Below are 16,421 nucleotides of genomic sequence, written 5' to 3' on the forward strand. Positions count from 1 at the left end.
ATAGCATGGAGGACAAGGGGAGATGGAGAGGAGAAGGGAGTTGAGGGAAATTGGAAGGGGAGGTGAACCACGAGAGACTATGGACTCTGAAAAACAATCTGAGGGTTTTGAAGGGGCAGGGGGTGGGAGGTTGGGGGAACCAGGTGGTGGGTATTAGAGAGGGCACGGATTGCATGGAGCACTGGGTGTGGTGAAAAAACAATGAATACTGTTACACTGAAAAGAAATAAAAAATTAAAAAATTAAAAAAAAAAGAATTATCATGGACTGTTTGTGAGACCACAAGTTGGTGCAACCACCATAGAAAACAGATGGGAGATTTCTCAAAAAATTAAAAATGAAAATACCTTGCAATTCAGTAATTCCATTACTGGATATTTACCCAAATAAAACAATAATTCAAAAAGATAAAAAAAAAAAAGAAAGTGGGGGTGGTGGTGGAGAACCATTTATCACGCAATGAACCTCAAAAGAAAGCTAGGGAGCATCCTCATATTAGATAAATTAGATTTAAAGCCAAAGACTATAGTAAGGGATGAAGAGGGACACTATATAATATTTAAAGGGCCTATCCAACAAGAAGGATTAACAATTATAAATATTTATGCTCCTAACATGGGAGCAGTCCATTATATAAACCAATTAATAACTAAGTTAAAGAAACACATTGATAATAATACAATAATAGTAGGGGAATTCAACACCTCACTTATAACAATAGACATATAATGTAAGCTGAATATCAACAAGGAAACAAGGACATCAAATGACATACTGGACCAGATAAACTTCACAGATATATATACAGAACATTCCATCTGAAAGCAACAGAATATACATTCGTCTCCAGTGCACATGGAACTTTCTCTAGAATAGATATCTATTGGATCACAAATCAGGTCCCAACTCATACCAGAAGATTGGTCTCATTCCCTGCATGTTTTCAGAGCACAATGCTTTGAAACTTGAACTCAATCACAAGAGGAAAGGATCTGTGCCCTAAAACTACAGAACACTTGTGAAAGAATTTGAGGAAGACACAAAGAAATGGAAAAACATTCCATGTCATGGATAGGAAGAAAAAATATTGTGAAAATGTCTATGCTACCTAGAACAAGCTACACACTCAAATCAATCCCTATACAAAATACCATTGACATTTTTCACAGAGCTGGAACAAATAATCCTAAAATTTGTTCAACCAGAAAAGCCCCCAAATCACCAGGGGAATGTTGAGAAAGAAAACCAAAGCTGGTGGCATCACAATGCCGACTTCAAGCCATATTACAAAGCTGTGATCATCAAGACAGCATGGTACTGGCACAAAAACAGATACATAGATCAGTGGAACCAAATACAAAACTCTGAAATGGACCCCCAGTTCTATGGTCAACTAATCTTTCACAAAGCAGGAAAGAATATCCAATGGAAAAAGAACTGTCTCTTCAACAAATGGTGCTGGGAAAATTGAATAGCCACATGTAGAAGGATGACTCTCAACTATTTTCTTCCACTATACACAAAGATAAATTCAAAATGGATGAAAGACTTCAATGTGAGACAGGAATCCATCAAAATCCTTGAGGAGAACACAGGTAGCAACCTCTTCAACTTTGGCCACAACAACTTCTTGGTAGACATGTCTCCAAAGGCAGAGGAAACAAAGGCAAAAATGAACTTTTGGGACTTCATCAAGATAAAAAGCTTTTGTACAGCAAAGGAAACAGTTAACAAAACTAAAAGGCAACCTATAGAAAAAGAGAAGATATTTGCAAATGATATATCAGATAAAGACCCAAGTTCTATAAAGAACTTATCAAACTCAACACCCAAAAAACAAATAACTCAGCCAAGAAAAGGACAGAAGATATGAACAGACATTTCTCCAAAGAAGACATCCAAATGGCTGACAGACACATGAAAAAATGCTCCAAATCATTTGCCATCAGGGAAATACAAATCAAAACCATAGTGAGATACCACCTCACACCAGTCAGAATGGCTAAAATGAACAAAACAGGAAACAAGAGATGTTGGTGAAAATGTGGAGAAAGAAGAACACTTTTACACCAATGGAGAATGCAAGCTGTTATAGCTACTCTGGAAAACAGTGTGGAATTTCCTCAGGAAGTTGAAAATAGAGATAACCTATTACCTAGCAACTGTACTACTAGGTATTTACCCCAAAGATAAAAATGTACTGATACAAAGGGGCATCTGAACCCCAAGTTTTATAGTAGCAATGTCCATAATAGCCACACTGTGGAAAGAGCCAAGATGTCTATCAACAGATGAATGGATAAAGATGGTGTGGTACATATTTATAATGGAATATTACTCAACCATCAGAAAGGGTGAATACTTACCATTTACATCGATGTGGATGGAACTGGAGAGTATTATGCTGAGTGAAATAAGTCAATTAGAGAAAGACAGTTATATGGTTTTGCTCATATATGGAATATAAGAAATAGTGCATAATGTCATAGGGGAAGGGAAGAAAACTCAATGGAAGTTATCAGAGAGGGAGAAAAACCATGAGAGACTCTTAACTATAGGAAACAAAGGATTTCTGGAAGGGAAGTGTGTGGGGAGATGGGGTAGGTGGGTGATGGGCATTAAAGAGGGCACACGATGTGATGAGCACTGGTGTTATACACAACCGACTAGTTATTGAGCACTACATCTGAAAGTAATGATGTATTATGTGTTGGCTCATTGAATTTAAATAAAAAATAAAATAAAATTTGAGTACCCGCGCCTGGAATCGGGTCGCAACCTCAGCCGCGCCTGCCGCCTGCTACTGCCTCCGGACCATGGACCCCCGCAAAGTGAGCGAGCTTCGGGCTTTCGTGAAAATGTGTAAGCAGGATCCGAGCGTTCTGCACACCGAGGAAATGCGTTTCCTGCGGGAGTGGGTGGAGAGCATGGGGGGTAAAATACCACCTGCCACTCATAAAACTAAATCAGAAGACAGTATCAAGGAAGAAAAACCAGATAGTAAGAAGGCAGAGGAAAACATAAAGACAGATGAACCATCAAGTGAGGAGAGTGATCTAGAAATTGACAATGAAGGTGTGATTGAACCAGATACCGATGCCCCTCAAGAAATGGGAGATGAAAATGTAGAGATAACCGAGGAAATGATGGATCAGGCAAATGATAAAAAAGTGGCTGCCATTGATGCCCTAAATGATGGTGAACTACAGAAAGCCATTGACTTGTTCACAGATGCCATCAAACTAAATCCTTGCTTGGCCATTCTGTATGCCAAGAGAGCCAGTGTCTTCATCAAATTACAGAAGCCAAATGCTGCCATTCGAGACTGTGACAGAGCTATTGAAATAAATCCTGATTCAGCTCAGCCTTATAAGTGGCGTGGAAAAGCACATAGACTTCTGGGCCATTGGGAAGAAGCAGCACATGATCTTGCCCTTGCTTGTAAACTGGATTATGATGAAGATGCTAAGTGCAATGCTGAAAGAAGTTCAACCGAGGGCCCAGAAAATTGCTGAACATCGGAGAAAATATGAGCGAAAACGTGAAGAGCGAGAGATCAAAGAAAGAATAGAAAGGGTTAAGAAGGCTCGGGAAGAACATGAGAGAGCCCAGAGGGAGGAAGACGCCAGACGACAATCAGGAGCTCAGTATGGCTCTTTCCCAGGTGGCTTTCCTGGGGGAATGCCTGGTACTTTTCCTGGAGGAATGCCTGGAATGGCAGGGGGGATGCCTGGAATGGCGGGAATGCCTGGGCTCAATGAAACTCTTAGTGATCCGGAAGTTCTTGCAGCCATGCGGGATCCAGAAGTTATGGTGGCCTTCCAGGATGTGGCCCAGAACCCAGCGAATATGTCAAAATATCAGAGCAACCCAAAGGTTATGAATCTCATCAGTAAATTGTCAGCCAAATTTGGAGGTCAAGCATAATGCCCTTATGACAAATAAAGCCCTTGCTGAAGGAAAAGCAACTTCGATCACCTAATGGATGTCGCAATAATACAAACCAGTGTACCTCCAACCTTCACATGAAGAAAGCTGGGGTGCTGTGAAGACAATCCCTACCCCTCTGCTCCCCATGCAACTGAAACATTCTACAATTGTTGCCATTAGGGTATTCATTCAGATAATGTTTTCCTACTAGGAACTACAAACTTTAAACACTTTTTAAACCTTAAAAATATTTAAAAACATAAAAAAAAATAAAATTTATAAGTTGAAATGTAATCCTCAATGTGATAGTATTTGGAAGTGGGGGCCTTTGAGGGTGATCATGACTTTGAAGTCTTCATGATGAGATTAGTGTCCTTATGAAAGGGACCCCACAGAAAGTTCTCTCTCCTCTTTTGCCATTGGAAGTTACAGTGAAAAGGCAGATGTCTATGAACTAGGAAGAAGGCCCTCATGAGACACCAAATCTGTGGGTGACTTGATCTTAGACTTCTCACCCTCCAGAATGAAGAAATAAATTTGTATTGTTTTTAAGACAGCAAGACTATGGTATTCTGTTCTAGCAGTCCAAACTAAGACACTTCACTTTGTCTCATTTATTTCCCCTTCAGTTCAAACTGGCAGTGTTTCCCCTGGGATGACTGATTAGGTCTGTGGTTTACATCTATGCTAATCTTATGAAATGCTTGTTCAGCCACACTCTTGGTATTCTCTGAAATACAGATAGGTTGAGACTTTTCTAAATCTTTAAGTTCTGGTTTCTTTTTGCTTAGCAATTCTTTCTCAAATTTCTTTTTCTTCTTGAAGTTTACTGTAAGCAATCAGGAAGAAACAAGCAAGTCCTTCAATACTCTGCTTAAAAATTTCCTCACTAAATATATAGTTTTATCAAAAGTGCCACCCTCTACAAAAGACTCGAACACGAACACAATTCAGCCAAGTCTTTCACTACTTTATATAAGGATCAGCTTTTCTCCATTGTCAAGTAACACATTCCTCATTTCTATCCAAGACCTCACCAGAATGACTTTCACTATCCATATGTCTCCCAACATTCTGTTCATGATTATTTATGTATTCTCTAAGAAGATGGAAACTTTCTGTATAGCTCTCTTTTCTTTCCGAGGTCTCACCAGAATCACTTTAACAGTCTCTTCACAACAATCTCTACTTTTTCTAGCATGTCTCACAAAACTCTTCTAGCCTCTATCCATTACCCAAAGCCACTTCTACATTTTTAGGTACTTGTTAAGAGTAGCACATCATTTCTCAAAACTGATTTCTGCCTTTGTTTGGGCTGCTTTAACAAAATAACATAGACTGCGTGTCTTTGACAACAGACATGTATTTTGTCGAAATTCTGGAGACTGGAAGCCCAAGATCAGAGTACCAGCATAGTGGGGTTCTGGTGTGAGCCTTCTTCCTGACTCGCGGATGCCACTTTCACACTATGTGCCACATGGCCTTTACTCAATATATGCACATGGAAAAAGAGAGGAAGATGTAGAAGAAGAGGGAAAGGAAAAGAGTGGAGGGGGGAGAAAGAATAGGATGGAGGAAAGAAGAGGGGGAGAGAGAGAGAAAGAGAAAGGGAAGGAGAGAGTAAGAGGGCTTGCTCTTCTTATAAGGCACTAATCCCATCATGGAGATTCCATTCTCATTATTCTTCTAAACCTAATTACCTCCCAAAGACTCTACCTCCCAATATAATTACATTGGGGGCTAGGACTTCAAAATACAAATTTTGGGAAGATGCAATTCAGTCCGTAATACAGCCAAAACATCATAATAATTTTTAATTTACCAAATTAAAGATTACATGTTAAAGTTATAATTAATATCTCCCTGGCCAACAAAGATCATTTCATAGTTGTTTGGATTCTTATTCTGCAGTTTATGGTGGCCTAAAATCTCCCCTCAAGATTTCTGCAAATATCTCAGAGGTCTAATAATGTTGCTTTTATCTCAGAGGCCTAATAGTGTTGCTTTTCTGGCTAAACAGCCTTCTGGTTAAGCAAATGCATAATGTTTACCACCCCATATTGATCCACATGAAATGTCGTATCTTTTTGGTCTTTTCACAAAAGAATTCATTTACTATTAATTATAGACTTTAATGAGCTTACATAGACTTTGATAAAGCTTTCATAGAAGAGATGGAAAAGGAGATTGCATTGCAGCCATGCAACCAGCTTAACAAATATTTTATAACTTTTGACAAGTAGTTTTTGTCTTCGGGAGATGTATGGTAATTACATGCAAGTGTATTGTTTGAGAGTGTGTGTGTGTGTGTGTGTGTGTGTGTGTGTGTGTGTTTGTGTGTGTAAGTATGTGTTAGTATGCAGTGCTTGGTCCATTAGTTACCTACTAGAAAAGATTGGTCAGATTAAATACATTCATATGCAGTTCATTAACAAAGTTTGAGAGTGTGACCTTATTTGTAGGGTGCCTTCATCAGTGTGGATTGCCATAACAAAATATAACAGACTGGGTAGCTTAAAAACTGACATTTATTTCTCAGAGTTCTGGAGGCTAGGAAACCCAAGATCCCAAGATGCAAACTGATTCAGTTCTTGGCAAGAACACTTTTCCCGGCTTCTTTCTTTATTTTCACATGGTAGAGGGAAAGAGATATTTTTTTCTCTTTTCCTCTTCTAATAAAGACACTAATCCCACTCGCATGACCTCATCTAAACCCAATTACCTTCCAAAGGCCCAAACTCCAAGTGCCATCACATTAGGAATTAGGGCTTTACCATATGAATTTTCTGGGGACATAAATATTCAGTCCAAGACAGGAGGCTTATGATTGAATTTGAATCTTGGATTTTCAAAGCCACCTACCGTTGTCTGCATGACCTGCTATGTCATGGCCATATCATCACTCATCTTGTTGGAATTCCCTCTACTACCTCCCACCCCTCTCATTATTACAGACTGCATTCAAAAGAATTGGAGAAGAGGGGTATCTGGGTGGCTCAATGGGTTAAAGCTTCTGCCTTAGGCTCAGGTCATGATCCCAGGATTCTGGGACCGAGCCCTGCATCAGGCTCTCTGCTCTGCCTACTTGTGATCTCTGTCAGATGAATAAATAAAATCTTAAAAAAAAAAAGAACTGGAGAAGAGTTCTGCACAGTTTGGGGGAAGGGGACAGGGAATGGATTCTACAGTAAGATAAATTCTTGTTTGCAAGCAGTAGAGTTTTCTGGGAGGTAGGAGGTCTGCCTGGGGAAGTTTAGATGAAGAAGCACTTGGAGGAGAAAAAGCTAGGAGGAGAAAATAATTTTTATCTTTGTAGGCTTAGCTAGAGGTTTTTCAGAGAATAAAAGGTAAGAGTGCTACACACTGTCCTCTCCAGCTAATATTTGCAGAGAGGAGATGGTGTCCAAATAAGAGTCAGTGTCAAAGAGTGCCAGATGAAGAGCAACAGCAGAGAGGTGGCCCATAGCTAACCTAGGAGAAACTGTTGCCCCAGAGGAGCTTCTGAGTAGACAGCTTGGGAGAGCCTTAAAGAAAGCTTTCACTTTTTAGGGTATTTTAAAGAAAGATGGACCTTGAAATGAGGGGTGGGGGTGGGGATGGATATCAGTGCTTGTGTTACATTTATATGTAAGCTAGGTGTGTCAGAATTCCCCCCCATTTTAGGTCCTGAAGCATAGAGTCTTTGCAAACTTATGAGGCAAGTTTTACTGTGACCAACATTCAGAAATTTTGCAACCTTCAAAGAAATGAAGGAAAGGATACTTTAAATCATTCTAAACTGTAATGCAAGTCTTTCCCTGGGAAAACTTCACATCTCCTCACAGGAGGTATTGCAAACTTGAATACCACCTGAGCTTTGCTGAGAAGCACACTGAGGATATCTCTAATAGATTGCTTCAGTACACCTTTTTTTTGAAAGATCTAAATAGTAAGTTTTTTTAGGTTTTATGAGCCATACTCTCTCCTACACAATGCAACTCTGCTGATGTAGCACAAAATAGTTATAGACAATTTATTAAAAAAATGAGTATGGTTGTATTCCAATAAAACTTTATTTATGGGCACCGGCATCTGAATTTCATGTAATTTTCATGTCACACGACATTGTTTTTAAAAAATATATTTTGGGGATGCCTGGGTAGCTCAGTTGGTTAAGCATCTGCCTTCAGCTCAGGTTATGATCTTAGGGTCCTGGGATTGAGCCCCGCATAGAGCTCTACACATTGAGCCCTGCATGGGACTCCATGCTCAGTGGGAAGTCTGCTTCTCCATTTCCCCTTGCTCCTGCTTTCTTTCAAATACATAAATAAGATCTTTCATATATATATGTGTGTGTATATATATACAACATATATATACACACATATATATTTCAACATTAAAAATATAAAAACAACTTTTAGCCTGTGTGCCACCCAAAAATAGATTGCAGAATGGAGTTGGCCCCTAGGCCATAGTTTGCTGATTCTTGTATTAGACATAATAGATAACAGAGGACAATGGACCTTTTTCCTGTGAAGAAGTGTGAATACCAATCTTGTAATACAATTTCAGCCTCTTCGTATTTGAAAACAGCTTCTCTTAACTAAATGACCTGTAGAGTATATCCTTCTCACAAAGACAGGCTGAGAAAACACAGGCTAAATAATTTTCCTCTGAGAAAACACAGGATGGTCTGGTAATGAGGAAAGGACCTTTTTCCTTGTTTTCTTTCCTTTTTTTTTTTTTTTAATTTTGTCCTTTGTGAAACAGAAGACCCCATTATTATGCTGAGAAGCATTTTGCTGTTTCTCACCAGACCTGAAACTTGGCTGAATCATAAGAAAAACCATGCTGATTGTCAATGGTTGTTCTTTTTGGCACTAGGAGGAATGGTGCCAACTATGATTAAATTATTTTGATTATTGGCTTCCAATTGGTGAAGACAACGAGAGGTGATTCTTGCCAATTCATCCTATTGCATATAAAATTGTTTTTGCAAAATTAGCATTATATTGAACATGTTTTATAGCCTGTTTAAGATAAAAAACACTTGACAATATAGCCAACATTTCCTCATATCATTGATAACATTATTTTAAATGGCCATGCACTATTTCATAGGTGCTAAATAATTTGCCTTTTAAGTAGTTGCCAATCTTGTAACATTATAAAAAATTATATAATGAAATTTATTTTAGATAAATCCTTGTGCAGCTTCATGGTTATTTTTTTTAGGATGAGTTCCCAGAAATGGATTTGCTTGAGTAAGCATATATTGAAATCTTTTGAGAAGTGCCACAAAAATACACTCTAAAAAGAGTCACCTCAATTAATTTATATTCCCTCAGCAATACATGAAAGTATGAAATTCTCTGTACTCTTGCCACTAAAATTTTAATTTTGGAGGAAACATAAACACTTAAATAAAGCTTTCTATCTATGTATTTTTCAATATTGAGAACATTTAATGGGATAGGGACACAGTCTTCTTGATTTTTTATTTTCAGCTCCTAGCACAACACTTGGCATATAGTAAATAGTCAATAAATACTGAAAACAGACAATATTGTCAATATCTAGGCATATACTTTACATATTTTCTTCAATTTTTCGGAATGGTTACTTTGTTACAAAATATGATTTTGTTAAATTTGTGAGATCTGCTTTTTCTTTTTCTTTTTTTTTAAGATTTATTTTTTATTTATTTGACAGAGAGCTCACAAGTAGGCAGAGAGGCAGGCAGAGAGAGAGAGAGAGTGGCAGAAGCAGGCTCCATGCCGAGCAGAAAGCCTGATGCAGGGCTCGATCCCAGGACCCTGAGATCATGACCTGAGCCGAAGGTAGAGGTTTAACCCACTGAGCCACCCAGGCGCCCCAAGATCTGCTTTTTCAAAGCTATCATTGTTAGTATACTTTTTTCCGAAATATGGCTTAAAATGTAGAAGAAAAATGAAATAATTATAGTATATGGTTTCAATTCCCTCTTTAGAGAGAATATTTTGCTTCTATGGCCTTTAAAATCCAATTATGCAGATTATTGGATCAAGGAAATATATCTTTTATTTGGGATATGTGTATATCCAAAGACTTAGAAATCTTTTCATTTTTTGGATACTTAACACATGTTGGATAACAGCAAAATAAATGACCTTGAACAGATCATAAATAGAAATATCTTTGTTGTTGATTGAGTGTAATTAAGAATTTGCTATTGTAATAGTAGTTGCAGCTGTGCATTCAAATGAAGAAATGTCTGCAAGGGTACGATTCTCTCTCTGGTTTGATACCCTATTGCTACTTGATTGTCTCAGTTGACTTACAGACCCTGTAGTGTTGAGTAAAATAATTGTCTATTTACGCAGGCAAAGCAATTTCTGACTCCAAGGTCACTTGCGGTTTATAGAGAAGAGAACTTTTGAAGTTTTACAGAAGCATCAATAAGGTGAGAGCCATGGGAAGGAATAATTTATTCTCTAGACGGAATACTTCCATGAGATTCTCCAAATCTGTTAGGAGTTTTGTAGACTTAAAATGTTTATCTCATCTCACTGAAGAAGGCATTATTGTTTTGTTAACTGATGTTTGGCAAGCATAAAAAGAAACAAAAAACAAACAAAAAAAACCAAAAACCAGTACATGGTCTTTTCTGACCACAGTGGTATGAAACTAGAATCAATAGCAGGAAGAAAGCTGAAAAATTTACAAATATATGGAAATTAAATAACAAATTCCTGAACAAGTGTGTCAAAGAAGAGATCAAAAGGGAAATTTAAAAAATACCTTGAAATGCGGGGCGCCTGGGTGGCTCAGTGGGTTGGAGCCTCTGTCTTCGGGATCCTGGGATCGAGCCCCACATCGAGCTCTCTGATCAGCAGAGAGCCTGTTTCCCTTCCTCTCTCTCCGCCTGCCTCTCTGCCTACTTGTGATCTCTGTCTGTCAAATAAATAAATAAAATCTTAAAAATAAATAAATAAATAAATAAATAATATCTTGAAACAAATGAAAATGGAAACACAAAGTTGCAAGCTTATGGGATGCTGCAGAAACAGTACTAAGAGGGAAGTTTGTAGCTATAAAAGCCTACATTCAGAAAAAAAAATCTCAAAAGAAATCCAAGTCTACCTTTATACCTCAAGGAACTAGAAATTAAGAACAAACTAAGTCCAAAGGTAGCAGAGGAAAGGAAATAACAAAGACCAGAAGTCACTCTTTCTAGCAGCCAGCCTTATTTAGGAAGCTCGATATTCTAATACTGGTCTCCTGGAGGTTGTAACTTTCTAGGAGATCACTTTGGTTTTAGCCTCAAGGAATAGTGGGTGAGGTCCAGAATTCAAATAAAAAAAACAAAGTTTTTTCTTAAGTGTGTATCAAGTTCATTTTATGTCAAAACTATTTCATTCTGATGTGATACTATTTATAGTTTTTATCATTCCACTTTGCTAGATATATTTCATATACCTTGCTGCAAAGATATTCATGTGTTTGGTTATGGGGTTCCCTAGACCCTACAGGGGATGTTACATAATTACAACAAAAGCATAAATTATAAAAAAGGCATAAATTTTGTTTCTTATATTTGAAAAAAAATATGAACTCTGAAAAACATGTTGTCTTAGGGTTTAGGACTCCAGATTGGATGTTTGTTGGCTTTCTTGGAATATCATCTCTTATCTTAAAGTTCAAGACTGAGAATTAGAATTTTAAGAAGATAGGAAGATATAAATTTTAAGAATAGAAAAGGCTTATTTGCTTTCCCACTCTAACTTACTCCCATCATCCAAATGTGGATATACTAAATTGTCCATGATAATAATAAGACTTTTAGAACATATGGGTAGTATTGGCTTCTTCTGAACTAAAACTGTGCTTGACATCAGTTGGAGCTGGGGGAAGTGAGGTTAGGTTTAAGGCATCATCCAGAAGCAATTCTGTCATTGGAACAAAACACTATCTCTGGAGCCTATCCAAGACTATTTCTATGTAGTATTTTTTTTCTTTTCCTACTTTCAGAAGCAGGGGCATGCTGCTTTCTAGTCCACCTAGGAAAAATCCCTTGCATTCATTTACTTTGGTAGCTCATGCATTAGGAATTTAGACTCACTTTGGATTGGCTGTACTATTAATTCAGCTCTTGAAACCAAAATTAGTATCTGGGCAATATCTAATTCAATGACTTAAAATCAAACATAGGAAACATTATCAGCTTAATACCTGGTATTTCAAAAGGATCATGACACCATTCTTTGGAAAGGTATTTTAACTTTTGAACCTCAATTTTCTTATCTGTAAATGGTATGAATAATTATAATCCACCTTTAAGTTGCTGTAAAGATTAAATGAATTAATATATACTAAGACATTGGAATAATGCTTGGCACATATGAGAGATGATGAATCACATTTCTTACAACTTCCAAACTTGTCAGATTTGCCTTTAGCATAAAGTTACTTCTACCTTCTCCTTATATCATGGGATAGCCCTCCATCATTGTAGCAAATGAGTCCTTCCTTTTGTCCAACCAAACTTTCTCACGTTCTGAGATAATTTTCTCTTGCTTTATTAGTTCAGTTTTTTTCCACATGTCCTGGATTCAACTTTATTACCAAAAATATTTCAATTTTGAATATTTAATTATAGAATAGAGGCTTTTTGTTCTTATTTAAAAAAAAAAATAAAGGATCTTAAGGGTGCCTGGGTGACTCAGATCCTGATTCCAGAGTCCTGGGATTGAGCCCTGCATTGGGCTGCCTGCTGCAGGAAGCCTGCTTCTCCCTCTGCCTCTGCCCCTCCCTTTGGTTGTGCTGTCTCCTGCTCTCTCTCTCACTCTCAAAAAAATAAATAAAATCTTTTTTTTTTTAAGATTTTATTTATTTATCTGACAGAGAGAGAGAGATCACCAGCAGGCAGGCAGAGAGAGAGGAGGAAGCAGGCCCCTTGCTTAGCAGAGAGCCCGATGTGGGGCTAGATCCCAGGACCCTGAGATCATGACCTGAGCCGAAGGCAGAGGCTTAGCCCTCTGAGCCACCCAGGTGCCCCAAATAAATAAAATCTTAAAAAAACAATCATATATCGTTAGTAAGCAGCAACTTGTTGATAATATTTTGGAGGAAATAGGACTTTTTTGATGTCTTAATGTGCTGATGAGGTTAAGGTTGGCTCTGACTGCGGGATTGCACTGTTTTTGACCATACATCTCAGATGATTCCTCCTTATATTTGTGTACTGATATTCTGTATACAGGGTTTCATGGTATACAGGTCTACATGGTAGAATGGATCTTTACTTCTCAGATGAAGGAATTGAGGGCTGGACCAGCTGAGTAATTTGTCTAACTGAGTCATTACAATACAGAATCTGGAACTCCCTAACCTTATGACTCCAAGTCCTGGGGCATGCATTTCTTTATCAATTTTTTCTTTTCATAGAAGAATGAAAGTTGATAAATGCTAATTACCTAAAAACTAAGGAGGTTGTGGTATACTATGTACTTTGAAATAAAATTCTAAGTATTTTTTCCAGTAATCATCCCAAGTACATTCCTGTATTTGAAAGCTATAGTAATTTCCATCCCATTAAAGACATTGTAGGAGGGAAGAGTTTGTTTATGTTATAGAAAATGTAGAAAAATGAACACCTGCAAGACAGTATAAACACAAATCTGATAGCTCTATTCATCAATACCAGTCTTTTGGTAAACTCTTCAATCTGAAGGGGAGAAAAGTTTTATTTTTCTTAGAGAACTATTTTTTTGGAATTTATATTATTGATTTTTCCTCTATCCACAAAATGAGTCTAAGTAGCATCTCATAAAACAGAATTTATGTATGTAGATACACTGCGGGGTTTTGCCTCTTATACCTGTGCTCAGAGGCAAAGGTACCTTAAAATTATTAACAAGAATTTATGAACTTCCTGCCCTGAGCACCTCCATCAAATGGCCCAGCCCAGCAGTGCATCACACTGGTGAAATAAGGTAGCTGACCAAATGAATGTTTTGCTTTACACTGTTTTCCTAAGGATGGCTGAAATAGGCTACTTTTTCTATTGCTGTGTTATAAAATCTTTACTGAAGGACACTCAAAATTCCATTTAAGGTGTAGCCCTGGAAACAGAGAATGGAGGTTTTACTAATATAGAGAGACTTGATGTTGTTAAATGTAATGTCAAAATGAACTAATTTTGAAAAGTAAAACTCATGTTTTTCAGGGTCATTCTGCTGTCAATTCTGCTTACTAAGCTATATCCCCAGCCCAAAATATAGATTATTTGAGGACAAGTATTAGGTCTTATTGATCTCTGTATTCACAGGTCCTAGCACAAAACTTGTCACAGAGTGAGTATTTAGGAAAAACTTGCGAATGGATATAGTCCAAAATCAAAACAAAACAAAACAAAAAAACTCCAGGATTTGATAAAGCTTCTTATTTTAAAAAGTGATTATAGGGATGCTTGGATGGCTCAGTTGGTTAAGTGTCTGCCCTCAGCTCAGGTCATGATATCTGGGTCCTGTGGTTGAGCCCTGCCATTGGGCTTCTCTCTCTCCCTCTGCCCCTCCCTACTGCTCCTTCTCTCTCTCTCTTTCTCACATAAATAAATAAAATCTTCTAGAAAAGTGATTATAATAATATTTCTTTGTACAGCAAAGAATGCAAAGTAAGGTTCTGAGGAGGCAAGGATAAGAGAGAAATATTGATCCAAAATACATGCAGTATTCTGTTAAATCACAGAGAAGTATTTAACCCAGTTTGGGTAGAAAGATGTGTGGTGTGTGTTTGTATGTGTGTGTGTATGTGTTGCCTCCTGAAGAAAGTGATACTCAAGTTTTGAAGGATATAGAGTCACTAGCTAGATATAGAAGGTAGAAAGGTGTATATCATTGTAGGAACAGCAAAAACAAAGAGGGGCAACTTAGCACAATGAAGGAAACCCTCTGCTTTCTTGTCATTTCTCTCTCTCCACACTCCTATATATTATTTCCTCATCTATTCATCTAATCTTCAAGCATTTTGTATGTGTTTTAATCTCAAACATTTCTACATTATTTCTTATTCTTAGTTTTATTTTTGTCATAATTCATACTTTTTTTTTAAAGATTTTATTTATTTATTTGACAGAGAGAGATCACAAGTAGACAGAGAGGCAGGCAGAGAGAGAGAGAGAGAGAGAGGGAAGCAGGCTCCCTGCTGAGCACAGAGCCCGATGCGGGACTCGATCCCAGGACCCTGAGATCATGACCTGAGCTGAAGGCAGCGGCTTAACCCACTAAGCCACCCAGGGGCCCGGGTTTTAGCTTTTAACAATAACCTTTTATGTCCTTTACTCTTAAGGCTTTGATCCATTAATCCCATTGACCTTTATCTTTAATTTAATCTATTTTTTCCTATTATTTAAAAATTCTTAATCTCTTATCTTTATTTATGTTCATGTGCTCATTCTTCATTTCTAATTCCGATTTCTCTCCTAGCTCACTCAAAATTTCAGTTTTAATCTTTCCTAATTTCGTCATCCACTCTTTATTTTTTTAAATACTATTTTTCCAAATCTCTTAACAACCTGTTTTAGTTTTGTTTGCTTTCACAGTAGCAGCAGGAAGCATGGCCATGACGGTGACAGCAAGAACATACCCAATTACTGGGGAGGCTGGCAGCTTCCTCACCAGCTGTGGTGACCCCACTCTAAACTCAATGCACTATCATTCCCACTTTCATACACCTCTTCTTGCAATCCCAGATGTCTCACATATCAATAAATGCTAGACTGGAGCCCCAAACTACCTTATGTTTATCCACTGATTACCTCACTTTAAACAATCATTTTTCTATGAACTGAAATGTGTGTGAACACTGTTCAGGTTAACATCTCTAAATGCAGAGTTCTCTGTCATCTGGCCAGCAGTAGAACTCTCATGTATTGTAAGCAGTAGACTCACTCTCAAGTCCTTTCAGGTGTGAAAGTGTGAAGTCTTATGTTCAGTGGGAGAAATGAAATTGTGCATTAGGGATGTGCTCTTTGGGCTGCAGAGTTTAACTGGAAAAAGATGCCCAGAGTAGACTGTAGTGGTGTCATCCTGAGAGTTGCAGAATGAAGTCTTCCACCTGAAACCATGCCCTAGAGGGTTAATGAGGTTCAAAATAGTAGAAAATTTAAAGCTTGTTTTTCAGAGATCTCTTTCTCTGTAATCAGCTATTGTTTCTTCACAGACTCCATTCATAAATCCATTAGCTCTGTCTACACAAGCCTGGACTCCAGGTCAACTGATGTGTTTTGGTCTGTGAGCAAATAAGACTTGACATTCCTTGCTGGAGATAAGAGCCCAAGACGCCACCTATTTTATATCCATAGCCCATTTTCCTTGTCCTAAGATAACCTCCTGATGTTAGAGACTAAATTTTGCTTTGTTCTGATGTTAAGGCTCTCCCCAAAGTGAACATGGCATTTATGTTATACATATTTACTCAATGTATATGTTCCGTCTTTTCTCATGAATAGAGATACGTTTCCTAGCACT

The 16,421-nt window shown here is 37.7% G+C and overlaps 1 pseudogene; it reads left to right on the forward strand.

Annotated features, from left to right (window-relative positions):
* Positions 1–2,756: 2,756 nt before the first annotated feature.
* LOC125080141 (hsc70-interacting protein-like) lies at positions 2,757–3,959 on the forward strand (annotated as a pseudogene).
* The last annotated feature ends 12,462 nt before the right edge of the window (positions 3,960–16,421 follow it).

This window comes from Lutra lutra, chromosome 10 (assembly GCF_902655055.1).
Source record: "Lutra lutra chromosome 10, mLutLut1.2, whole genome shotgun sequence".
Classification (NCBI taxonomy): Eukaryota; Metazoa; Chordata; class Mammalia; order Carnivora; family Mustelidae; genus Lutra; species Lutra lutra.